This window comes from Melanostigma gelatinosum (genome assembly GCF_949748355.1).
Source record: "Melanostigma gelatinosum genome assembly, chromosome: 19".
Classification (NCBI taxonomy): domain Eukaryota; kingdom Metazoa; phylum Chordata; class Actinopteri; order Perciformes; family Zoarcidae; genus Melanostigma; species Melanostigma gelatinosum.
In genome coordinates this window covers 935559-961940 of record NC_136652.1, presented here as the reverse complement: position 1 = coordinate 961940, position 26382 = coordinate 935559, and positions in this window count along the sequence as shown.

Genomic DNA, 26382 nt, shown 5'->3' with positions numbered 1-26382 from the left:
CGCCCCCCCCCCCCCCCCCTCCCTTTCCATCCATAACTTAAGCAGAGATCAGTGGCTAACACTCTTAATCCCAAGGGGGTGCTTTCTGAGCTGTAATTTAAAAATAGCGTTTTAATAACACACCACTGCTACAGTACATTAATCTCAGAATTAATTATCTACCCCACCCCCAGCCTATTTGCTTGAAAGAGGCTCTTTGCTGCATTTCTTGTGTTTTAGTTCTATTTATTCCGAGAGCGAGCAGATAAAGAGATGCATGTGGAGTGTCTTGTGTCGAGTGCAGTAATTATGCAGTTGCTGATATATTACCAGTATGTATATGGAAATCAGCAAGTATATAAGAGCTGCAGGGTGTCATCGGCATAAATGGTCAGTAAGGTGTGATGGTTTTAAGTAGTGCATGATCTTTCTCAGACTGCAATGTAAACAAGAAACAATTCAATGAAGGAGTAGACCCACATAGGTAACACTTTCTAATACCTACACGCTATGAAGCATTAGTTAAGTATGAGTAAACACTTAATTCATCATTTATAAAGCATTGTTCCTACATTAACACTCATTAGTATACAATTCATAACAGTTATAAATGTTTTATTATTGATTAATAAGCTTGTCTATTACGTGTTTCGGGATTATGTTTTCATACTTTATAAATGATGGATTCCCCATTTGTAAATTAAGTATTATATATATATATTGCAGACCAATTATTAAGGAGTTGTAGATGATTAATAACATAATTTGTAAAGTGTGAGTAAATGATTAAGAACTTATTTAGATGTACATTATTTATGTATTTATATATATAATGATTTAGATATGCACATTATTCATTTTACCAAGCATATCGATTGTTTGCATCTTGATCACTTTGTGTTGTGTCTATTTGCCTTTTCTGTTGAGAAGATAACTGAGACTTTTGTGGGTTTTGAGGCACTGCTGGCCTTTCAATGTCATTTATAAATGCTTTGTAAGGCATAGATCCTCACTTTAGATGAGGTCACACAAAACACTTAACTAACGAGTAGTAACTACCTTAATGAATCATGAATTGCAGTATTAATACGCATTTATAAAGCATATATAAACATAGTCCCTAACCATTAGTGCATATCTAAATATATATATATATATATATATATATATATATATATATAAATGCATGAATAATGTACATCGAAATAAGTTCTTGATCATTTACTCACAATTTATAAATTATGTTATTAATCACCTACAACTCCTTAATAACTGGTTTGTAATATAATACTTGGGGGATGGGGGAATCCATAATTTATAAAGTATGAAAACACAATAATGACACACATAATATACGAGCTTATTAATCAAGCATAAAACATTCATAACTGTTATGAATTGCATACTAATGAGTGTTAATGTAGGAACAATGCTTTATAAATGATTAAGTGCTTACTCATACTTAACTAATGCTTCATAGCGTGTAGTTATTATAAAGTGTAACCTCTATGGTAAATAAAAATGAGTGCGTAATCCAAAGATATTGTAGCAAACAGCTGTGGCCTGGAAAATAACTTCATGTTCGTTTACATTTTAATGCAAGAAAATGCTTTTAATAAAACGTCACTCCAAGCGATAGAAAATCAATCCCAAAGAGAAATTAGAGCATAATGTGACTGCAAGCCAGGCAAATATTCACCGCAAATATTCAAAAACAATATTAAACTGCGATAAATAAAATATAAACCTTCTCTAGTAATATATCCAAGTGTCAGGGGAGGTGGGCACTTAATGCAAGTTAATGAAACACAAGGATCATGTTTAAAGGCACAGCAATCACTGAACATTTGTCGAAAGGTGATGGTAGTGTTGCTGAGCCCTCTGGCAGAAGTTGGGGGCTGACAAGAGATCAAGTTGAACACTGATAGGGATTATAAGTATATTAGCTGGGGATGTTCATAACAATTATGTAAAAAAAAATCCTCTTGTTCCCTCTCCCCCCTCGCTTCCTATTTCCCTGATTGACTGACTGACTGACTGACCTCTATTGTCACAGCTCCACAGCTGATAGTGATCTCCACACATACATCACTTTGTATGTTCTCGGCTGAATGCGTGAACTCTGCATGAGGCAGTTGCCCCCGGGTCTGTGTATCACAGATAACCTTTACAAGGAGGTGCAGTTCACGCCTCGCTCCCGCACCTTCCCGCCATCACATCAAAGGATCTGGATGTGGTTAAATTCAGACACTGGAGAGACACTCTGGGCGTGGCATGCATGATTGATGTCGAGTTTGTAACATTAGGTATCATAAGGTGTAATATAGGAAATGGTGTCAAGTATAAGATTGCATTTGAGCGTGTTGAAGGAAATAGGAAACTGCTTGACAGCTCTTGGTGTTTTATGGTTTCCTGCTGGTCTTTTTCTGTTCTGGATATCTGACTATAAAAAAGCAAAGAGCTGCTATTAATTTGTATTACGCAATGTGTTAACTCAGTCTGCCTTACTTTTTGGCTGTGTTTTGTCTTTAAATAAATCACTCACACACATAGAGAATCCCTCGCAGATTTTCATGTTTCAATTAAGGTTTGATTGAGTTATGAAATATACAAGTCTTGCAACCAAACCACGACAAAATTACATATTATAACAATTCTGTTGTTTGTGACATGACTCTCCTCAGATTCCTCTGTCTCCAACAAGACATCCTATTCATTTTGTTGATATCGAGGCAGGTGGTTGTCAGTAAAAGTCATTTCGTCAATCAATTTTTTTCGGACTGACTATTTTACAAATGAAAAAACAAGTTGCTAATTTTGTCAGTGCTCTTTCTAGACACTGCAGGTTTAATTGCTAATTGTTAACTGGGAATGAATTCATTTGCATATTAATTAGTTATATCATTTGCATTTTTAATTTGCTGCCTTCAAAGGGGGTGAGATAAAAGGTCGCACAATTCTGAATAATTTAAATAATTTATGCTCCATTGGTGAAAAGAAGCTGAACAGAAGTGTTCTGCGGATATTAACCCCTGAGAGCTTTTACCAAATAAAGCACTCCAAAAATTGTTTTAACAAATCTAATTAAACGGAAAAAGGTCTGAACACACAACCACCCAGAGCACGAGGAGCTAGAGTGTGTCCTCTGGAACAAAAAACGCTCGGGAGAGAGTGATGGAGGGTGTATGGATATGGAGGACGAGACTTCCAGCCCTCCATCCAGATATGAAGGCTTCACGTTGTCTTTTCATCATTCAGATTGATCAAATACCCCTACAGGAATGCTGATGGAGTCAGTGCTTGGTAATTCTCTCTGAAGTTAAGCTGCTCTTTGCAACGTGTCACACTCCATAAGCAATCAAAGAGATGCATGTACTGTGGTGGATCCTTGAAAGTTAGCCCAGACTAATTTCTACTACACGTCCAAGTTGTCATTTTAATGAGTGGACGTCCCTGACAAAAGTAAATTCATCAGATTATCACAGGAAAGAAATGACATAGAACAGTATTTGTCACCATGTGTTCCTCACTTTAACTTTTTTCGCCTCTTGTAACTGAAGTGTCCATTAAAAAAAAAAAGAGCTTCATTTTTGGCAGGGAGCTGATGTTTTCGCTCCCTCTTCTTCCGCCAGGTCCCGACTGTATTGTGAGACTGTCTCCTTGCCTTTGTCCCAGTGATCTTAATTACAGGCCCTGGGCCCTGAGCAGGGAAGCCCATTCAAATCAGAACTCATCCAGCTTTCATTATGGGCTTGGCATTTGGTCTTTGTGCCCATGCTTTTAAATTACATGCTGCCAATCCTAGTGGGCACGGGCAAGATGAGGCACGGAGGATGGGTGAGAGATGAGGTGAAAGGGGGATGAGAGAAAGGAGAGAGGGGGCTGAGAGTAGCGGCAAAGGGGGCCACTGGCTACACTTGTCGACAGAAAGCCCCCCTCCTGTCCTCTTCTGCCCTCTTTATCACTTGATAACTTATGCAAAGTAGCAGATGAAACCCATTCCCATTCACGTCGGCCTGATTGTCAGAATAAGCTTGCATTCCTTTGAAAAGTGATTGACCGTCTGAAAGGGTACAAATTAGGGGCCTGTTCGTCTTTTCTTCTCCGGTCGTGGGGTTTATTTGCGGCAGATTCACCCAGGCCCAAAATTAAGTGAACTCAGGCAGGGATGAATGGGAGAGCTCTGATTGAATAATTGATTTCCTTTGTGCGGCCTGTGTTTAAGAGGGATAACTAGACATCCTTTGGAGTGTAATGATTGTAATTACTGCGATGACTGGTCATGTCAAATATGACACAGGAAAGGACTGTTATTAACCTTTATTCTCTACATAGAATAAACTAACCCAGTATCCTCTTGTCTCTCCCATCTTCATATGGGCTTCACCTCCGGTGGAGGCATAGCTGGCAGAGGTTGAATGCATGGATGAACTCAATCCCTGTCTTCTACTCCTGGTCCATGAAAGGTAGATGGGTAATTGACTGTGCAGTCAGACTCACTGGTGTGTCAATGACTCAGGCGACTAGTGAGCCTTGGGGTAACTCTCAAAGTACAATGCATTATGGCGACAGAATTTAAGAGTAAAAGATAGGAGTTATAGCCGTGTTCATGATATCTGTCAGATTCCCATATGCCTTGACCTCTGAAGCAGTGGGGCCCAAATTACACTTTAATGCACTTGATGCATTCGAGGGCCTCAGTGAAACAGACATTCATCATGTATTGCTCAGACACAGTCTTTTGAAGTTACTGGACATGTTGTTCACATGAGGGGCGACTGTGGCTATGTGGGGAGCAGGCCCGTCCTTCAAGAGGGTCGGCGGTTCGATCTCCGGCTCCGCTAGGCGCATGTCGATGTGTCCTTGAGCAAGACACTTAACCCCAAAATTGCTCCCGTAGCTGTGCCTATAGTTTAGAAATGTGGTAGAATCTGAATTGTAAGTCACTTTGGATAAAAGTGTCTGCTAAATGATTGTAATGTGAATCACAGATACCAACACTGATCGACTGAGCCGCTGTCTTGCCCCAACACAGTGAGGTCTAAAGCCCCAGCTTTAAAGCTGCATATGTAGACATGACTGGAGGAGTTCAGATTTAGGTGATAATTCTCTGTGGCTTGTCACAATCAGCCCTTTTCACATTACACATAGTTATTTGACTCATTGATGATGTGAAAATATTGATTAGTGCAGCTTTAAACAGAGATGCTCCACTGGAAGAGTTAAATGGAAAACACATCTGAAAATATGAATTAGATGTGCTATTTTAATAATGTAGTTCAGCTCTGGTTAAAGTTAAGATGAACAGCAAAGAGTCGTGACAACTGTTATGAAGTCAAACTGAAACCGATCCTGGAACCTCCTGAATTATCAATTCAAGACTTGATGCTGGGATTTCAATTTTAGGCAGGCTGTGTTTGTGGGTGTTGGATGTCCAAAATCACTTGGATATACATATCAGAATAATACATATTACATGAATGAAAGTCTCATAAAGAATCTCCCTTTCAGTGATATTTATAGGCTGAAATTGTGCATCACATTTGAACAGTTGTTCCAGACACTAGAACTGGCAACTTCTTCCCATCTCCAATCTTATCTAACACCATACCCAGTTCTTTTTTGCACTGTTCTTCCTCCATTCCCAGCAACAATCTTCAGCTATTTGTCCCAACCATCACACCAGGGACAGATCCATCCAGCTCCAGGCAGAACTTTTGGAGACATTAGAGTTTCTTATTCCTAACTTGTCACTGGAAACCCCAGGCCTCGTTGCCCTCAGTTGAACCTCTAGAGTCAGCATTGCCTGCTTTGCCAGCTGTGGAGATAACTGAAAAACTTCATTTGCAACTTCATTTGAAGCCTTTAATTAGGTATCGCAAGCACTTGTACAGGGATTGTGTGACCCGTGAGCACAAGACAGATGGCATGTCATATTGATATCTAGCTCAAACTGGTCCTTAAATTAATGAATTATAGCACAGCATCATTGTTTGTCCAGACCAGAGCTTTTCAAACTGTGAAGTGTGCAGGTGAGTTGAAGGTGGGGGCATTGAGAAAGATAATGTGTGAGGTGAAAGCGATAGGTCCATCCTGCTAACATGCCAAACTAAGGCTAGATATTGTGATAGTGAATTGGCCCTGTGCTAGTACATTTCTACTGTGACTTAGAGTATGTGCCTTACTCACTAACAAAACTATGTGACATATGATTGTGTACCTAAGAGAGTGGTAACAGGACCATATGGGTTATCTCTGCCTTTGCTTTGATAAGAGGGAGTAACTCAATGGGGGTGCAGTTTAACCAGAGAATGTTGCCAGGGGTAATCAAGGGTAATAAAGACACATCTCTTTGTGGGACAAGGCTCAGAAGAGGAAGGGGATGACTGGAGGGGTCAATGGGGAGCTTGAAACTGCTGATCAATTGTTATAATGTGAATACCTGATGTCCCTTGGCAAGACACTGAACTCCAAATTTATCATCAGTGTATAAATGAATATGAATGTGAATTAGTTTAGTCCTGATGGCAGCCCTCTGTCTGGATGAATAATGGCATGCAGTGTAAAGCACTTTGATTGGTGGGAAGACTTAAAAGGCGCTATACAAATGCAAGTCCATTTACCCCTTTGGCACGACATGTTTTTAAATTGGTACAGACTCACAAATCATTTGCTTTCTTATCTGGTCACATGACGTTGGTACGGCTTACCAATCGTTTAGCATCTCCAAACAGCAAAGAGTCTCTTAGGAAGTGGCAATTACATACAATTCAGTACGTCCGAAACTATACATTTGACTGTATATTTACACAGAAGACGGGAAATTGCACAGCTGGTCCTCTGGTGTGGTCAGAACACCCTGGAGCTGAACAAGCGCAACACTGTGGAGATGACTGGACTTCAGGAGGAGCCCCCTAACACTGCCCCCTCACCATACTCATGTTCATATATATATATATATATATATATATATATATATATATATATATATATATATATATATGTATACACATACTTTTTGGACATGTATTTATATTTATATTGTACATAGACATTAAATGCTTACATCTGTTCTACTTTTTAAATTATTTTTTATATATTCACATTTTTTTCCTGTGTATTTTGTAAATTCTGTGTAAAACCAGAGTCAAATTCCTTGTACGTGTACACGTACATGGCCATTAAAGCTGATTCTGATTCTGAAAAGTATGTTGAACGATCGTACACATATTGAATATGGAGTGCATAGTAAGTGATTTCGGACACAGTCTTGTTCTCGTCTGACAGCGTTATTGAATTCAGCCCTGTATCGTGAGTATCTAGGACCCTCTTGCTGGGATATGGATGCATCTTTGTTGCTTCTGCCTTGTCCTCAGGCCCTGGGTGCCTTTCATGTGAGATCCTGTAGTGGAGAAAGTTGGTCATGTGTGTTTCGATAAAACTGATTTCAAGCAGCTATCTGTCCAAAAATATTCTACAATTTAAATGTAAATATCATCAATAACGAGCCAAAAAAGTTAGTTTTGTCCCCTTGAGTCGATAAATGAAGACGTACAATTTTGTCTGGAGTTGGTTGCGACTGTGCCATCCTGCTATTTGTGTTCCTTAATGACTTTCTAATTCCTCATCAGTGGGTAGCAAGCCTCCACAGCAGGCAGACGGAGAGCAGTGGCAGGATGCCATCCAGGAACAGGTGGTCTTCCATGGTGTCCGTAGGCCTCAGTTACATCCTTTAGGTTGCTTTTAAATCGGGAGCATTTCTGTGTACTCAGTGCTTTGCCCTGAGCTTAATGTTTTCTACTTACATACTTGAGTGCCTGACTTCAACTCCAGATGCAGATTAATTTGTGGCTCCTGCTAACTTGGCTGGCTTTGTTTTTAATGCGTAGGGGGGCAAAGTTAGCTGGAAGAAACAACAGTGAGCAGAACATTTTTTGACAACATGCTTGGTTGGAGGTGACTATCCACCAGTCGTGTATAAAGTACCCAAAAAGCCATACTTGAGTAAAAGTAAAGATGCCTTACTGGAAAATGACTCCAGTAAAAGTGAAAGTCACCTATTAGAATACTACTTGAGTAAAAGTCTTAAAGTATCTGATATTTACTGTAGGCCTACTTAAGTATCAAAAGTAATTTTCTGATATTAAATGTACTTAAGTATTGAAATTAAAAGTACAAGTAAATGCTGTTAATAAAAAAGCAAAGGGTCAGAATTTTGAGAATGATGAAGTTTATTCTTTTAAGTGCTGTGGCACCATGACCAAGGACATGGAGCTGTGTTGAACATAATTGGGTTGCTGTGATCCATCCAGGAGCAACAATGTTCAACATAACATATTGTACATAAGTATACTTTTGCATCTACTATGAACTTATCATCATAACTCTCCGAAAAGCAATATGACACTATGAAGGAGTTGTAACAGTGCGTTTATAAGTCTGCTCATTAGACTAGAGGATGTAGAGGCCAATGCATAATATTATGTTCAGCAAAACATATCCACTTGATGCATCAGGTCAGTGTTGTGAGAAAGGACACCTGCCTTGTAAACTCCTATGGGCCTGATTTGAACACAATAGACAAAGGTTTTTGCTCAAGCTGAATCTGCAATTGGGCGACTGCTCCCATCATAACTCCATCTGATCATCCACAACATGACTCAAATATCAAAACATGACCAATACTAAAGCAGCAACACAGTCATTACTTGAAACTGAAAAATGTCCTGTTCATCTTCAAAAGAAGTTGGTTTTCAAAATTGCGAGAATTCAGTCTCGCTCTTCTTGGGCTGAAGACTAGTCCTGCGATGCTAAATAGCCTTTCACAGGCCGCTGAGGCAGGTAGAGGTGTGTTCAGCGTCACAGACAGCTTGCGCACAGCTGGGAAGAATTCCCCGAATGCTGCGCTCTCGCCGCTCCTGTCAATCCTATGGTGTGGTGGCTAGCTAACGTTAAGTTAGCGAACACTTCCTCAGCTCACTAACTCGCTAGCGATCCACGGGTGTTGGTCTTCGTCACCACCGTTGTTTGTTGCGGGAGTAGCAGGTGCTTCCATTTCTGCTTCCATCATGAAATCAGTCATCGTAGAGTGGAATTCTACTAATGTAGGATCGCTAGCTATAGCTTATAGCATGTAGCATCCTGGGCATCACTGGGTAACACAACACCGCGGCTTTGAGAGCACTTGTTTGCAATTGCGCATTAACGTGACTAACCAATGATTTAACTTGCTGCTAGGACCACTGATTCACCAAACCTGCTTGCAGTCTGTGTTCCACCGCAGTCCCCGACGCTGCTCTCATCATTCATTTTGTTTCTAAAGATAGATTTGATTTTGTAGCGAGTAACGAAGGTTTCAGGGGAAATGTATCGGAGTAAAAGTATCAGTTTTCTTTGAAAAATGTAGTGAAGTAAACGTCAAGAGAAATATAAGTAGTAAAGTAAAGTACAGATATCCAAAAAAACGACTTAAGTACAGTAAGGAAGTATTTCTACTTCGTTACTATACACCACTGCTATCCACCCATCCATTATCTTTAATTTGGAGCTGATGGTAGCTGACATTGGGCAAAGGCTCGCCACACTATCCCAGATAGATTCACACTTACAGGCAATTTAGATGAATCAATCCCAGATAACCTACGCTGCATGTCAGAGAACCCGGAGTGAACCGGCACAGGGAAGGCCCAGCTATCGAACCCGGGCTGAGAGACGACAGTGCTAGTCACCACACCGTGCAGTGAGCTACGCAGTAGATGATTTTCTCCAGAAAGAAAACAAGTGAGAGTGATTTACTCCAGTAAATTAAAATGTCACTTTTTTGATCACGAATATAACTGCATTTAAAGTCATATGAAGGTTTTAGGGAATATTTCATCAGGTCAAACTGAATATAAAAAAATATATGTCTCTTCGATGCCAGTGACAATCTTTTATGAACTCAAGTTACAAATACACTACATTTAAACTCAGTCAGAATCACTAAGCTCATCATGCTCATTCATTTATGTTCTGTTACTCTCTAACAGTCCTGATGAGTTTCTTGTATATTTCTGGATACTTTGTGGGCTCAGCAAAATCAGTGTAGGGACCACCTTGGGAGGTGCAGAAGTAGTACCTCTTATTTGCAAAACTGAGAGACACAATAGTCCAGGATCCACTGTAACCAGAACCTGTACTGCAGACAAGGAAATCAAGTTTCCATACAAGATCCATAGCTGCCCCCTCCTTCTGGAACTCTCTCCCCAAACACATCCGAGACTGCACTGACTTTTCCCTATTCAAATCACAAATCAAAACTCACCTGTTCAAAACTGCTTTTAATGTGTGACTATTATTGTATATTTGACATTTTTAGTGTATTGCTTTTATATATGATGATTTTAATGTAAAGTGTCTTTGAGTATTTTGAAAAGTGCTATATAAATAAAATGTATTATTATTAAGATTAGAAACGAGAAAACGCATGTTGTCAGCTTTTTTTTCCCTTTTTTTGTTGCTTTCTTGCTTTCATGAAGTCTGTTAGGTTAATCATTTATAATCCCATGCAAGTTTGTGGTGACATTGAAAGTAACTGAATTACACTGACATCATCAAGGTTCCATAAAATCTGCATATGTGTGTACTAAATCTGGTTTTACCTAAATCTAAATCCGGCCACCCGTATTCAAAGGTTTGAGGATGAAGTCACATATTTATGAAGCTCTATTTAAAAGTGGGATTCATTTCGTCAAGTTTTCAATCAAGGACAATGACATCCTCTGACATGACTCCTCAGATCAACTCCCGACCAGCTCAAATAATGCAACAAAATGACACAATAGTCACAGTTTACAATTGATTTAGACAGTGCACAATACATATTTGAAGCATTGAAGTAAGAAGAGAAACCCTAAACTAGGCTGCATGTTGTGCCATGCTCCCTATGGCTGAGTGTCTGGGTGTCTCTGTCAAACAGGAAATAATAAAGACAGAAGCAAGCTTGTGGTGTGTTGCTAAATCAAACGGTTGTCAATCAGTTCAAAATGTTACATTATTATTAAAATTCATATAATATGCATCAATCCAGACAATGTACAACACATGTGTTGAATGTTTTTTGCAAAAATGAATAACTCTTTGACTTGTAATGCTCCGGCCGGGTTGTCTGTCCATCCGGTCGGTTCTCGTGAACAGGAACAGGTTGAGCTAAATACTTCACACAAACATCCACTCAAGAATAAACTGATTAGTCAAGGTCACTGTGACCTCATGTCTGTCCGGCGATATCTAAGAGACACGTTGAGCCAATTTCTTCAATTTTTCACAAACATTCACTTAAACGATTCGATTTTTGTGATCAAAGGTCACTGTGACCTCACACAACACATTTTGGGCCATAAATCAATAATTCATAAGCTAATTATGACAATTTGACACCAATATCTAATAAATTATGAATTGATGACAGTTTGGACAGACATGGATGTAAACTGCATCATGACTGATTGGCAGAGGCATACAACCGCGAGGCGGACATTTTTTCATGTTGTTTTGTGAAATGCAATCATATTTATTTTGGTTCATCCATTTTTTGCAAATTAACTCCTTATTTACTGTTGCCACAGTTACAGTTAATACAATGCAGAATAAACACACTAATGCAGGGTTCAGACTACATGGTGACAGCCCAGAGAAAAACAACAATAAACATACAGTCAAATGAAATGAAAAGACATATGAAAACAATGGTTGGTGATGTTCATCAAGTAGCATCAACACCCTTTCCCTCAAAGGGTTATTACCCTTGGCTGCCATACAAATTGTACATTGGTAGAGATCAGCTATTTCTGGCTTATGCATGTACACAAACAAAAACATGTGCACCAAATACAAAATCTTCATTCTCGGTATTGACTGTAGGCCCAGTGTTTTATTATAACCTTGATAAGTAAAGTTTCAAAACTGTTTCCAGTAGTTTGTGGCACCATATACTATCTGATAATCAGTAAAGTCAAATGCAAAAATAAAAAATCCTGAGGTTTCCAAATGGACACACAGACACACAAGCCAGTAAGTCTGTCCACCATGACACCTCTACTCCACCACGCTGGTCAGATCAGTCAGAGCAACAGAACAGCACACATCTACCAGCCTCCTCTGATCTTACCAAGGAAGGAGACAACACCTTCATATCAATACCCTGTCATCTCACAATGTGGCATCTTCCCCTTTGAAGGCACAGCAGCATTGTTGCAGTTTCTCAGATGGGAAAGTCTGGCTTTTATCATCCTGTTTTGGGCAAGAAGGAGAGGAGTGGGAGATGAAGGAAGCGATTTCTTTTTAACTTGGACCCACCAAAGTGGAAAGAAACAGCATGTTGACAGGTGTGTGAAAGCAGTGCTGCTGGGTCAACTGGGGAACTTCAGAGACCAGTTTAGAAGGCTTCGTAAAATCTCTCCAAAGAGAAGGAGTAATGCAGCTCACTGGCAGCAGAGCAAGTATCAACACTACAAATCAGAAGGCTAGCTTTCTATGGATGCCCGCACATACTCTTACATAGATTATTGTTCTCTCAGATCGAGCCACATAGTGAAAGGCTTGCTAATGTGCCACCAAAGAGTCTTAATACAGAAGCAGTGAAAGATTTGCTCCTTGTCCTGAATTATCAGCCAGCTGTAAACTACAAGTCCCATTCCACAGCAGGAGGATCACTCCTCCCATTAGCCTTGGCATAGTGCCGGCAGCAAATGTGAGATCCGTGGTTGTCGGGAGCCCCAGTAGGGACAAGACCCTCTGTCACTCACGACGACGCATGTCATAAACTCATTGTCTTGCCATCAATCCGGGGACCTAACCACCTCCACAGCAGATGGAGGCCCAGCAGGAAGACAGGGGGCCATGCCCTGAGCCTCTGCTCTACACAGAGTGCACGCGGCAGGAGTGAGAGGGGCCTCAACTATAGGGGAGCCCCATACCCCAGACCGGACCTCCTGTGGATACACCTCTGGATGAAGTCCTAATGTTGTCCATGATTAATTAGAGATACATGTAAGTACGCCGTTACTGCTGTGTAAGAAAATAGGCTTGCTTCTGATATGAACATTTAGCCCATTAGATAACTATTTAAAAACGTCTCCTTTACGTCAGCATCATAGCTGCATCTATCAGTGAATACATAAAGGTGTAGAACTACAGTGAGCAACACATTTAGGAGTAGTGATAAACATGGTCTGCAAGGGATAAAGATGTCTTGCCTCTCCTGAATGGGTATGTAATGATATTCATAAAGAGACCACCTACTGGGGACACAGGGAAAACTGTTCCTAAGCAACAACATACACGCTCTTACAAGCTACATCTTGGGAAATTTTGACCGGATTGGGATGCAAACAACAGAAAACCCTTAACTAGGCCACATGTTATGTGTCTGTTCCCTATGACTGAGTAACTGGGTGTTTTGTCTGGCACAAATCCCCCCCAACCAATTATACATACTGTATTTCAACAAAAACAATAAAGACAATAGAAGCAAGCTTGTAGTATGTTGCCGAAGTAAATCTCAACCGTTGTTGATCAGTTCAAAATGTGAATGATTACAAGTCATATCAAATTCATCAATCCATCAAGGGTGAAGGTCAAGTGAAAGCTCTCATTTTATTTTGTTTAAGTCAAATGACTGTACAGTGGATACTTCAAAGGTCAAGAAGTGGTCAACCCAAATATCTAATAGCTGTTCTCCCTCCAGCACCCATAGACCATTACACAATATCAGTCAAACTCTGACGGCCCAGCTGCAAGGCTTATCCCCCTTTGATGTCATTAAGTGGTGAGTCGCTGCATCATGGGACTACTAACTGTCAGTGCTCCATTTGGTTAACAGAAAAATCACATTTTCGTTTGAGCATGTTTTTTACTGATGTTATGGAGGATTGAAGGAAGTAGAAGTAGGATTTAGACACTTAAAGCATGAGGTCCATCTTGGCGTCTGCACTACAATGCGGGTATTTCATGGCGTTACATTGAGTGTAAACTTGCTTTTATTCTCATCATCCGGAAAGGCCTAAAAACAATTACCATTCAAAAATAAGTGATGTTTGTTTCTCCCTGTCATTAATTACAGTGAATCAAAGACAGCAGATGACTTAAAAGAGCCACGCTGCAAAGAGCTCCCAGAGGTCAACTGACAAAATATCCTCGGTATAGCGCTTCCAGGAAAATGATCAAACAACAGCACAAAAAGAAATGTGTTTTTAAAGGACAGCATGATAGAACATTCTCACAAATGCATCACACAATTATGAATCAACAACTCACTATTCATTTCTCTGCAAATCAACACATTAAGCTGAAAAATGCAAGTGTTACAAATCGTTGTTTCTTTCTGATGACCCGACCATTTATAAAAAGATTCCGGAAGGCAAAGATGCTCCCTTAACTCTAATATGCATCAGCTTTTGCTGTCACCAAGTGATGAGTCTTTGAACTGTGTGTGAGTGTGGACCCAATCCTTTGCTATGGTTGAGGAAGAGGCCAGCAGAAAGGCTTTATTGCCCTCTTGTGGTGAAATCATGTGACATTCATCAAACTCTATACCATACAAAAGGCCTTTTATGAACCTCAGCATGAATACTGCATGTGAGGATGTCTGTCACATGGGGCACATGGCAAGGTAGGAAAGAGAAGAATGTTGACAGAGGGAACTAAGGAGGAGTTGCTATTCTTAATGCTCTGCTCTACCTGATGAGTTGAATTTTGATGGCACATTTCACAACTGTAGCAGGTTGGTGAGGCCGAGAGCCAAGTCAGACAGCTGGACAGTGTAATGATGAAAAATGTTTTAACATGTCCTCATCATATTTTCTGTAAAATATGCTGCAAAGACAGAATTCATAGCGTACCAGGAAATGACTGCTTTGACCACAAACGTCTCCATGCTCTTAGAGTGCACGGGTCGTGCATAGGTCGCAACACCTGTTTTCACCGCAACTCGCTCCATCTGCAGAGATAAGCGCTTCTCTGTCCTTGGACTCAGATAAGGTGTGAAACACGGCCCCCGCCTTCTGTCTCATTCTCCTGTTCTGCATGTCTCCTTTCACTTTTGGAATGTATAAATATCATGTTTGAAACTGTGTCTTCAGAGCATTTTCACAGTTCACTGCAATACGTGACTGTGGTTGTGTTCTCTCTTTGCAAACATTAAATTGACTCTTTGAAACTTTGATCATTCATCAAGACTCTGTTTATTTTAAACACAAAACCAACTTCTCTCCTGAACTTCTACATAGAAATATTCCACAACATCAGTGTGCAGACAGAGAGTGGGACGTCACAGCAAATTTGTCTCTTTACACTACAAGCAGTTTAACAGTGTATGTCAACTTTCAAGGAAAGGTTTGCATATCAGGTCCGTTTTGACTTTCTTGGTTGGTGACCCATGCGTAGGAGTTCAGGGTGTCTCACACTCTGAGACGGACTCCTACTGACAATCTACTCATGTAACACTTCGCAAAAAAGTGTATTCCCCAAAACTATTCCCTTAACATGTCTAGTACTCGTGGTAAGATGTACATCAAAACTAATTGCACCCATGCTAATGTAACAGAGTTCATGATTTCACTTGCCATCACTGGCCATTGGTTGCTAGTATTACTATATTATTTAAGTTATTGCTTATCCTTATCATTTTCATTTTATTTCCTTGTTTAAATATCATTTACAACGTATCATTAGTTCCCCATGGAGACAAGTGGGTTGTGTGTAACAGCGCCCTCTGCTGGCTGCTTGCAGACTCTAGTGGTGCGCCCAGCTTTCATGAACTAGTCTGAAGCAAGCTGTTTTCATGGTAGCTTGACCTGTGACAAGCTCCGTTGTGAAACATCTCATTCGATGTCTGATGTACATATATATATATATATATCTATATATATATAGATATATATATATAGATATAGAGAGAGAGAGAGAGATGTCGAGAAGTCCCTTTTTGTTTGTATAATTGTTTTAATTTATAATTTCTAGAGCAAATGGTTTTAACTGATTTAGCATTTAGCATGAGTAACATGCTAACAACAGTTAGCTTAAGTATTTGTCCCTTTTGACAGTGTTCCGGAGCTTGTGACCACAACGTTGTCTATGAGAGTCACTGAAGCTGTTCTGTCTTTTACCAGCTATATTCTGTCGTATGAATAAACGTCTGGTTGGAGCCATCAAAAGATATCGTGTCCTGAATTAAACACAACACAACCGAGAGTACGCAACTGCTACAATGGTGCCGTGACCCTTTTTCGCCGCCGGGGGATTTCTGCCGACTCATCGTGGAAGAGCAAAATAAAAAATAAAACGTTTTTTTTCCAAAACGAGGTGTAAAATGGATGCGGCTTTTGCTTGCTGCTAGTGAGTGTGTGAATTTATTTTATTTTCCACTCGTTTTTTTTTCCTGGACATGTTTAGAAGTTTAAAAATCTTAAAGTGATATTTATTTGTGTTTGTGAGCCAAGAGTGTATATTTTTTTTCTCCTCTTTCTCAATTTACACATTCTTTGATTTTGAGTTTTATGCTTTTCACTACCAATGGACAGGCCTGATTTGTTTGGTATTGGTAGGGGTCGGGTTTGTGGTTTGACTCACCATTACCGACCGTGGGTGGGCTTAGGGAGAGAACGCCTGTAACATCTACCCCTCATCATCCGATGGTGATTCAGAGTACATGTGATGACACATATGAGGCTGCTGATGTCGGATCGAGTGAGCAGTCTGCACCGTCTGTGGCTCAAGATGTGGAGCATGTCCTAGTGCAGCGGTTCCCAAACTTTTTAGGCCGCGCACCCCCTTCTACATCCCGACCGGGTTCGCGCACCCCCCCCCCCTCCCCCTTAATAAAAAAAGCAACAGAGCCTTTTAAGCCTTCATAGCCGCATAAGAATCGGACCAATGAGAGAACAGTTTGCTCGCGCGTGGCATTTGTTTACAAGATTTAGTCCGCTGTTAAATGTTGCAGTGTGAACACAAACCGAACAAAGGAGCAACTGCAACAAAGCAAACGAACTGAAGGTGTGAAAACGCCCTGAAACACTGCAACAAAGTTTCAATAACTTTCAGTGACACAAGGCGTCACTTTTAAAGAGCAATACGGATGCGAGCACACACGCACAGGCTCAGAGGCAGATTATCACATTTAATTTACAATTAATGAGCGACTAATGAAGCCAGGATGTCTTCGGACAAAGCATCGATGCGGCGCGACACAGTGTTGTTGGACACCGGGATCATGCACAACTTTTTTGCTTCTTTCTCCCCAATCATACATTCCACCATCTCTCTGGCAGCTGGCAAGCTCACGTCTTCGGCGATTGTGTGCGGTAGCCCCTTTCTCGCTGTTCTGTAACCAGATATGAAGCCCGTAGTGCGTCATTTATAGACCCAACACATGAATGAGACTCCAGTTGTTTTTGGCTGTTTTGTAACTCCTCCAATTTCGATATAAACAATGTAAGGGGCTTTTGACTTGCACTGGCATGCTTGGTGTTCAGGTGGCGACGTAAATAAGAGCTTCAGACTGTTAGCCAGAACCTCACTGCACACCACGCACTGTGGCTTTGGGGAATCTGCGTTGCCAATCCAAGTGAAGCCCAGACACAGATACTTTTCATCATATTTCCTCTTGTTTTTCCCAGTCTCTCTCGTTTCCTCTTTTTTCACCTTGACTCCGCGATGGGCCGATGTGCTCCTGATTTGTCTGTGCTATCCCTTCCTCCTTTTCGGTCTCCTCGTCTCATCTTCCTCTGACTCTGGCTCGATTTCTTCTCCCGGTCTCTCCCCAACGCACCTCTCCGTTCCCCTCGCCTCCGATTCCTCTCTCTCTCTCTGTCCCTCTCCTCTTTTACGACCGATAGCTTCAGATGTCCCACCTGACAGTTTTTAAATTAAAATTACATTTTTTTTTTATATTTAATATTATTACACCATCAGACCGCCATTACACTTTTCCTCTCGCGCACCCCCTAGAGGCAGCTCGCGCACCCCCAGGGGTGCGCGCACCCCACTTTGGGAATCCCTGTCCTAGTGGATGTTCTCAGTGACTTAGTGAAGCAGATAGGGACCAGCATTGGAGAGAATATTGTCTCATCTCTAAAGTCAATTTCAGCTAATGATGTCAGTGTGGCTCGTTCCACCATTGCTGATCTCTCCAAGGTTAACCTAACAATGATCAGCCACAGTTATGAACCACATCCTTTCAGGGGGGACGGTACTGACAACATTTCATTTGCTGAGTGGGAGGAATCCGTCAAAGTGTATCTGGTTAGGAGGGGCATTGAGGTATCTGAACAGGCAGAGGAAGTATTGAACAAGCTGCGAGGGAGGGGAGTGATGTTGTGAAAGTTGGGCTACGTAGCAAACCATCTTTAAACTTACAGTCAGGCCCTCGACCCATTTTTGAAACACTTAAACAACACTTTAGTGATAGTGTGACTTCTTTTATGCCCCTAGCTGACTTTTATGACACCAAGCCATTCCCCACTGAGACTGCTGTCGACTACTGGATTCGGCTTAACATAGCCATTGACACTGCTGTTGAGGGACTGAGAAGACAAGACAAGACACTTGACAACCCCTCTCGTGAAGTAACGGTCATGTTCATCACTCACTGTCCTGATCCTGAACTGTTGCTAGTCTTCAGCTGCAAGCCGCTTGAGGACTGGACAGCCACTGATGTTCAAGTCCGGCTGGATGAACATCACCGTAAGAAGCGACTCCAGCAGCGTCAGTCAACACGCCCAGTCAGTGGCTTACAATCTGCCCAGGCAGCGGATGTTCTGCACAGCCATGTTCAAACAGCAGAGAGCCGTCCTGCTCCTCAACCAACTGCAGCTGGTAGGCCCTTTCCAAGTGATGGTCAGTCTCTTGAGCATGTTATCACTGTCCTGGAGCGCTTGTTAAAGCAAGAGTCCTCTCAGCGTTCCAGGCCGCCGAGACCCAGAAATGACAATCACACCAGGTTTAGGGGTCCGTGTGTCATTTGTGGCAGCAACGACCATGACTGTCATGCTCCTGGACATCAAGCAGTGACTTGTTCTGTTACCCCTGGTCCTGACTCACCTGCTGTTCGATCTGGCGCCCCTACACAGCAGGAAAACTAGCTGGGCCATGCAAGGAGGGGACTTGTGGAGGGCCAGACAAAAAGTCCCCAATTGATGATGTTGACCGTGAATCTGTTTACTCTCAGTTCTGTGCCTCAACAGATTGCAAAGCCACAGTGGTATTTCAAAACACACAGAGACTGGCTGCAACAGATGACCTTTTCTACACTGGTGTGTCCATCCAAGATGCTCTGGAGCTGCGTGCCATACTAGACAGCGGCTCGATGGCCTGTTCTCTGAGTTCACGTGCGCTTCCTTTACTGGAAAAGGCCAACATTGTTTCTCCTGATTCTATCTCCTGTCTGATGTACATATATATACATAACGTATATATAGAGAGATATATGTAGAGATATCTCTAGAAGTCCCTTTTTGTTCGTATAATTGTTTTAATTTATAATTTCTAGAGCAAATGGTTTTAACTGATTTAGCATTTAGCATGAGTAACATGCTAACAACAGTTAGCTTAAGTATTTGTCCCTTTTGACAGTGTTCCGGAGCTTGTGACCACAACGTTGTCTATGAGAGTCACTGAAGCTGTTCTGTCTTTTACCAGCTATCCATATTCTGTCGTATGAATAAACGTCTGGTTGGAGCCATCAAAAGATATCGTGTGGTGAATTAAACACAACACAACCGAGAGTACGCAACTGCTACACTAAAACAAAAGCTAAAAACATTTCCTTGTTATCTACAGGAATCGGTGTCTGTGGCTACCAGCTCAGCTGTCCAAGTATCCATACTCAGCAAACCTGCTTCACCCTCCACGAGTTCACAGGCGACAAAGAGACCTCCGTCTCCTCATCCTGTGCCTGGCCCAAAGGTAATCCTCACAAAAAGTGTTTGATCCATGCAAAAAGGTAAGTGTAAAAATGTCTCACTGGGGTTTCTCAGGGGCTTATTTTCCTGACTCTCTTGGCACAGTAACTTCCTGGAGTCTTGTCGTCACTGTGACGGTGCCAGGCATTAGGGAGTGACTCTGACCGTCCAAGAATTAGTCCAGCAGGAAACCCACCGCAAAACCACAACTTGTAATTCTTACACTTTAGTTTTTGTACAGGTTAAACAAATGAGATATAACAAGATATAGATGAGCTAACCTTCTGTAATTACATACATATATAAGTGGTATCTATCTTCTCACCTAAATCTTGGCCAAAAAAAGCATATCAACATATTTCCAAAAATGTGTAAAAAATCCTATAAAATTACATTTTAGACATTTTCACATCCAAAACTAGTCAATATGGCATCTGAGAGTGAGACCAGCCTTTTCTCTTTGTAGCTGGTGGTCCTGCGCTGACAGGTGGTGAGTAGCTGGAACAGTGGCAGAGATGTGACGGCTCGCTGTGCCGTGGGCTTCGGTTTTGGACTGAAGACCCTTTAGCATTCTCCATTCTCCATCTCCCAGCTGAGATGGTCCCTGGCCACGTGTGCCTGATATGGTCATCCCAAGTTCCATATCTTACAGCTTTCTGCCTGACTGTAGACTGCAGCAGCACAAAATACACATTTGCACAGAAGAAAACACAAAGAATTTGACACATTGCTCGATTTCTATTAAATTTAGAAAAGTATAAAAACATACTAGTATCACAGAAGGGAAGGAGGTGGGAGGTCAATATTATATATATTAGTAAGTAATAATATAGTTTTTAGACCCCTCTATAATAAAGACAAGTCCATTCAGCCACCTTGTGCTTTTCCCTCTCTGAAACAAACAGAAATAAGTTTTCACATTTTGTGACTGTAAATTGATAGAGCATAAGCACAAAACCCAGTAATGAGTTTATAGAAATGATACATTAACATCGCTCGTTAAGAGCTAATACTCCGCCATTATTAAGATATAACCTAAAATCACATGTTCTTGCTGGAACCAGGGAAGGACTGGAGATTAATGTGGGCCGGGGAACTTCCCACCAGGAGTCTGATTTTAGACTCCACCAGGCCTGACCGTGTGTACAAAACATCATTTTCAGATAGCACTTCATCGGTGGAAATAAAATATGAAAAAAGAGTTTTGTCCTTTAGCGAGAAACACGGGCATGAATAAGCAGCATTCTCACACAACAGACTGTCAACAAAAAGGCCTCCACTGGTTCCAGCTTTACTTCAGTTTGGCTTCTCATTTTCTTTGTTCTGTGTACTCAACCTTTCAGCATGCTGCTTCTCTGTAGGTGACGTATCTTGCAACATAATGTAATGCCTTGACACATAAGAGACAGAACAATGGCAACAGACATCACAGCAGTGCGCCTTTGCACACTGGCTGGCATATTACTACATTAATCATATTTCCTGTTTTACCAATAGTCAGAGTTGAAGGAATTTCTGATCAATATTTAAAGCAGGCCAAGTTGCAGCACATTGTGTGACATCAGAAAACAAAAGATATTCATCGTCTTGTTATAAACTTTAAACACAACACTCCTGCAATGAATCTGCATGTAAAATCTCATTACAACACAACTGCTCACTGCTTTCTTAAGCTGGTGCTACACCATTAGCCACATCATGGATACTACCTGTTCTGACCTTCCAATTGCAAAAGACTTGTTTGATAAACAACAAAACGATCATGAAGAGTTTCAGCACAAAGTAGCACTTTTTTTTTGAGGGTTTAAGTTTTAATAAATCTGCACAAAGACAAACAGAGAATCCATTTCTTCTGAAATCACTTGAACACAACTCTCTCGACTTTTTCAGTTAAAAACAGTAAAACAAACACCTTTGACAATCAAAATCAGCACAAAATCAAATCACTCGCACAATAAATAAAAAATAAATAAAAATAACAGCTATGATGATAACAGCGGATTGCAAACATCCGTTTTACAAATTCATTACATCAAAGGCAACAGTTCATGTTAACAATTTACAATAGCAGAAGCGTATCGGTTACACATGATGGTAAATGGTAAATGGACTGTACTTGTACAGCGCCTTTCTAGTCATCTGACCACTCAAAGCTTTTCCTGTCGTGTTCGTTTCTCCCCCCCCCCCTTACTTTAGTGTTTAGTGTTTTAACTGCTCTTACATTAACACAAAAAACATTCATCATCACCATGGCGATGGGCACATAAGCGCGGTACAGAGATGGGTTCCCATAACAAACACCTGATTTTTTGTTTGAAGTTTGAAATGTGTACAACTTTATATATGGGGCTGTGAACAGGTGTTCACACAGGTCTGTGTGTGGGGCTGTTTTCAATCTGATGAATGGACATAATCTTGTCACGATCAGGCTTTGCCTTCTGTGTTCTGTGTGTAGCTCCTCCCTCCTCACTCTATCAGCCACTCCCTCAGCACCATGCCTAACTCCCTTCACCTGCCTCTGCTCACTAATCAAGCACTCCCTCCTCATCAGCACAACTCCTCTCGCCTGTTCAAGCCACTATATAAACTCCTGCCTCTCAGTCACTCACTGCCAGATCATTTCCATGTCTACCCGCCCGTTTGGCTCGTCCTGTTCCTGGTTCCCAGTCTGCCTGCCCTGTTGGAATCAGTAGGGAACAGCTAAACGCTGCGGGGAGAATGTAGCGTGAGTTTGTGCGTGTTGTTTTGCTTCCGGGGTCAGACGCTGACCCGGAAACTAAACAGACAGACAGACCGGTGTCCACCGAAAACATTATATTTACCACAATTTAAGCTTCTGCGTTTTCCAAATGCACCAGTAGTATTGTTCGGTTTGTAAGCCTTGTACCGAACGGTTTAAAATGAATACGTGATGTTACACCCCTAGAAACAAATAACCGTAGCTGTGGCGCCATCATGAGGTTATTAGGTGGTAAGACAGCAGTGAAGGCCCAGGTATAAAATGCACGGCCTGCCACTGTTTAATAATAACATGAAAATGGAAATAACTCCATTTGTAATATAGATTACAAATGAATACAAATGTAATACATTTAATACAAATGAAATGAATGCATTCCTTCAGTTGCATATGTAAAGGTCTCTATAAGGACACACATGCACTATTTGTAGGAGGAAATGTATTTATATATATATCTGGGATCAGAAATACAATACAAATAATATGTTCACCGTCTTCAGTAACAAACAAAACACGCACACAAATGACACCAACAAAGGTAATGAATAAGGAATAAAGACTTTAAACTAGTGCTGGGCAACGATTACAATTTTTAATCACGATTAATCGCATTGTTATGCGCAAAATTCAATAATGAATTCAAAGGAAGTGTATTGCTCACTTTTATTTTAAAAGTACTGCTATATGAACAAAAGTGCAGTAACATTTGGTTTGCAAACACTTTAAACACATCAGGTTATTTTTAACAGCAGTATTCCCTTCACACAGCAGCAGTTACAATACAGTTATAATGATTCTGACAATAGATATTCAGCCGGTGTTCACAACTTTATCTTCATGTGTGTTGTTAGGGTTTAAACAGAAGGATGCGAGGCTTCGGCAGGCTGCAGGGAGATTTCCGCTTCAAGCTTCCTACTGCACACGCGCATCAGAAAAACGGAACTGGATCCGGTTTCAAAATTAAACAATATTTAATGTACTACACAAAGTTCACTTACAAACGGAATTAACTATCAATAGTAATGTTCTCGAGAACAGAGACCACATGCACGCATCTCACTCACAGGTCTGAATTCAGGTACTGAAACACGAGAGCGGATGTGGTCTGAGGAATGCTCTCCAGAACAGTCTCTTATATGCCCCGACAGTTGGAAATGTCCGAAACAGTCATAAAACATCTGAATGACCCTCCGTGGCGATTAGTGATTGGCTCCATTTGACTTCTGTCCCCTCCCATTATCGATCCTTTAGCGAAACATCTTCTCTCTGGTCAGCTTGTCCTCCCAACTGACCACATCCTCCATTTGCTGCATGTCCCACTCAGAATCCCTGTCTGACCCTCAAACTATTCTTACAGTGTTTTAATACCTTTAGTGACTATACGTTTATGATTTAATACATTCAATTAGTTAATATACTGTAACACATAATATCTTCTATAAGTAAGAATATTGAAAACATATTGTGACTGACATATTATTATTGTGACACTTCTACTCATCAATAGGGGGGTTATTTAATCGTACTTATAATGCGTTTAATACTGAAATTCTCCACAGTGTAATAGATGCAATTTGAAATATACTTCTTGAAAACTGCAAACCTATCTACGTCATGTTTGTTTGTTATGTTTGTTCAATTCTCAGTAGCGATAACTAAATGATATGCTTATTATACACATTCCAAACAAAAACACTTTACAAACTCAAAAAAAAAAAAAAAATGAATCATTTATTTTTTGCTTTTTTGGTATTTTGGTCAGACACATAAGCAACGCTGATTACCGTAATATGTATGGTATTTGTTATAAATGTACGTTGGTACATAGAGGGTGATAAGAAGCTGTACTTGGAGGGACTTAGGACCCAGGGGAATGTAGGTGAAGGAAACAGGAAGAGACGGAAGAGATGTCACACAAACGGCTGTTCCCCGCACCGTTCACGGGCGAGGGGTTAGGGGTTAGGGGTTAGGGGCGTGGAGTTGGGGGTGTGGGGTCACCATTCGCCAAGCAGGGACTGACCGCACGCGCCAAACAGGGACTCACCGTTCACTGGTCGTGGGGTTAGGGCCGTGGAGTTAGGGGGGTGGGGTTAGGGGTTAGGGCCGTGGAGTTAGGGGTGTGAGGTCACCATTCGCCAAGCAGGGACTCACCGTTCACCGGGCGTGGAGTTAGGGGCGTGGAGTTAGGGGTGTGGAGTTAGGGGTGTGAGGTCACCATTCGCCAAGCAGGGACTGACCGTTCACCGGGCGTGGGGTTAGGGGCGTGGAGTTAGGGGCGTGGAGTTAGGGGTGTGGAGTTAGGGGTGTGAGGTCACCATTCGCCAAGCAGGGACTGACCGTTCACCGGGCGTGGAGTTAGGGGCGTGGAGTTAGGGGCGTGGAGTTAGGGGTGTGAGGTCACCATTCGCCAAGCAGGGACTCACCGTTCACCGGGCGTGGGGTTAGGGGCGTGGAGTTAGGGGCGTGGAGTTAGGGGTGTGGAGTTAGGGGTGTGAGGTCACCATTCGCCAAGCAGGGACTCACCGTTCACCGGGCGTGGGGTTAGGGGCGTGGAGTTAGGGGCGTGGAGTTAGGGGTGTGAGGTCACCATTCGTCAAGCAGGGACTGACCGCACGCACCAAGCACGGACTCACCGTTCACCGGGCGTGGGGTTAGGGGCGTGGAGTTAGGGGCGTGGGGTCACTGTTCAACCTCTAATTTTACTCCAGCAGGTGTGTCACAGGGTGCTCCACTAAGTCCTGGTTCTGCCTGCCTCTTTTCCCTCCAGCGGGCCAAAGAATATAGCCTGGATCTCCAGCAGTGTTCAATCTGGGGAGAAACGAGGCGAAGCTCTGCTCTTTGCCTGGGGAGGAAGATACAAAGCAAAAACATAGATGCAAGTCATATCGAAACAATTTCCGTTGTATTTCATCATCTCCTTGTACATTGGACTTGGAAAGTCCAAACCTTTTGTATACTCAAGATAATAAAGAGGTTATGAGATAATGAAGCCCTTTTGCCATCAAGCCAAGAGTGGCTTCCATACTATTTCATTTATCCTAAAGAGAACAGTTCGGCTGCTCATGTTGAACCTCTGAAACCACTGATATACCTGAACCAACTCTAACATGCTGCCCAGGGACTACAGACGAAAATGCGCTCTCTAGCTAACTTTGGCATATTTACATTGAGGTGGTAACTGAAATGTTGATTAATGTGCACTATCCCAGGTAAATAAATACATCAAAAAAACTCCAGCTATATGCAAAAAATAAATAAATAAAATACAAATTAAAAATAAAGAAGATATGACATGAACTAATTTGTCAGTTTTTTAGCCCCTAGAACAGAGGTCTTCAACAGTGGGTCCGTGACCCCTAGGGGGTCCGCGGAGGTACTGCAGGGGGGGGGGGGGGGGGGGTTGTGTTTTGTTAAAAACATTTACTTCACCAACGAATCCTTGTGCAATCATTTTTGCAAGATATTCCTGTCTAAAACACTGCAGCTCCGATCCACAACAGCCAACTACTGAGGCCAGTATATTATTATGCCAAGTGTTTGGACATTGTTATGAGCGAAAATGGATCGTTTTGTAACTCAACCAGAAAACATGAATCTGTCCATGACTTGAATAGTTCAGTATTGTATGAAAGATAACAGGTATGTTTATGTATGGCAGTGGCACTAATAGGCCATCACTCATTTTCGTTTCCACATTTATGTTTAAAATACAAACGTCAATTTGAA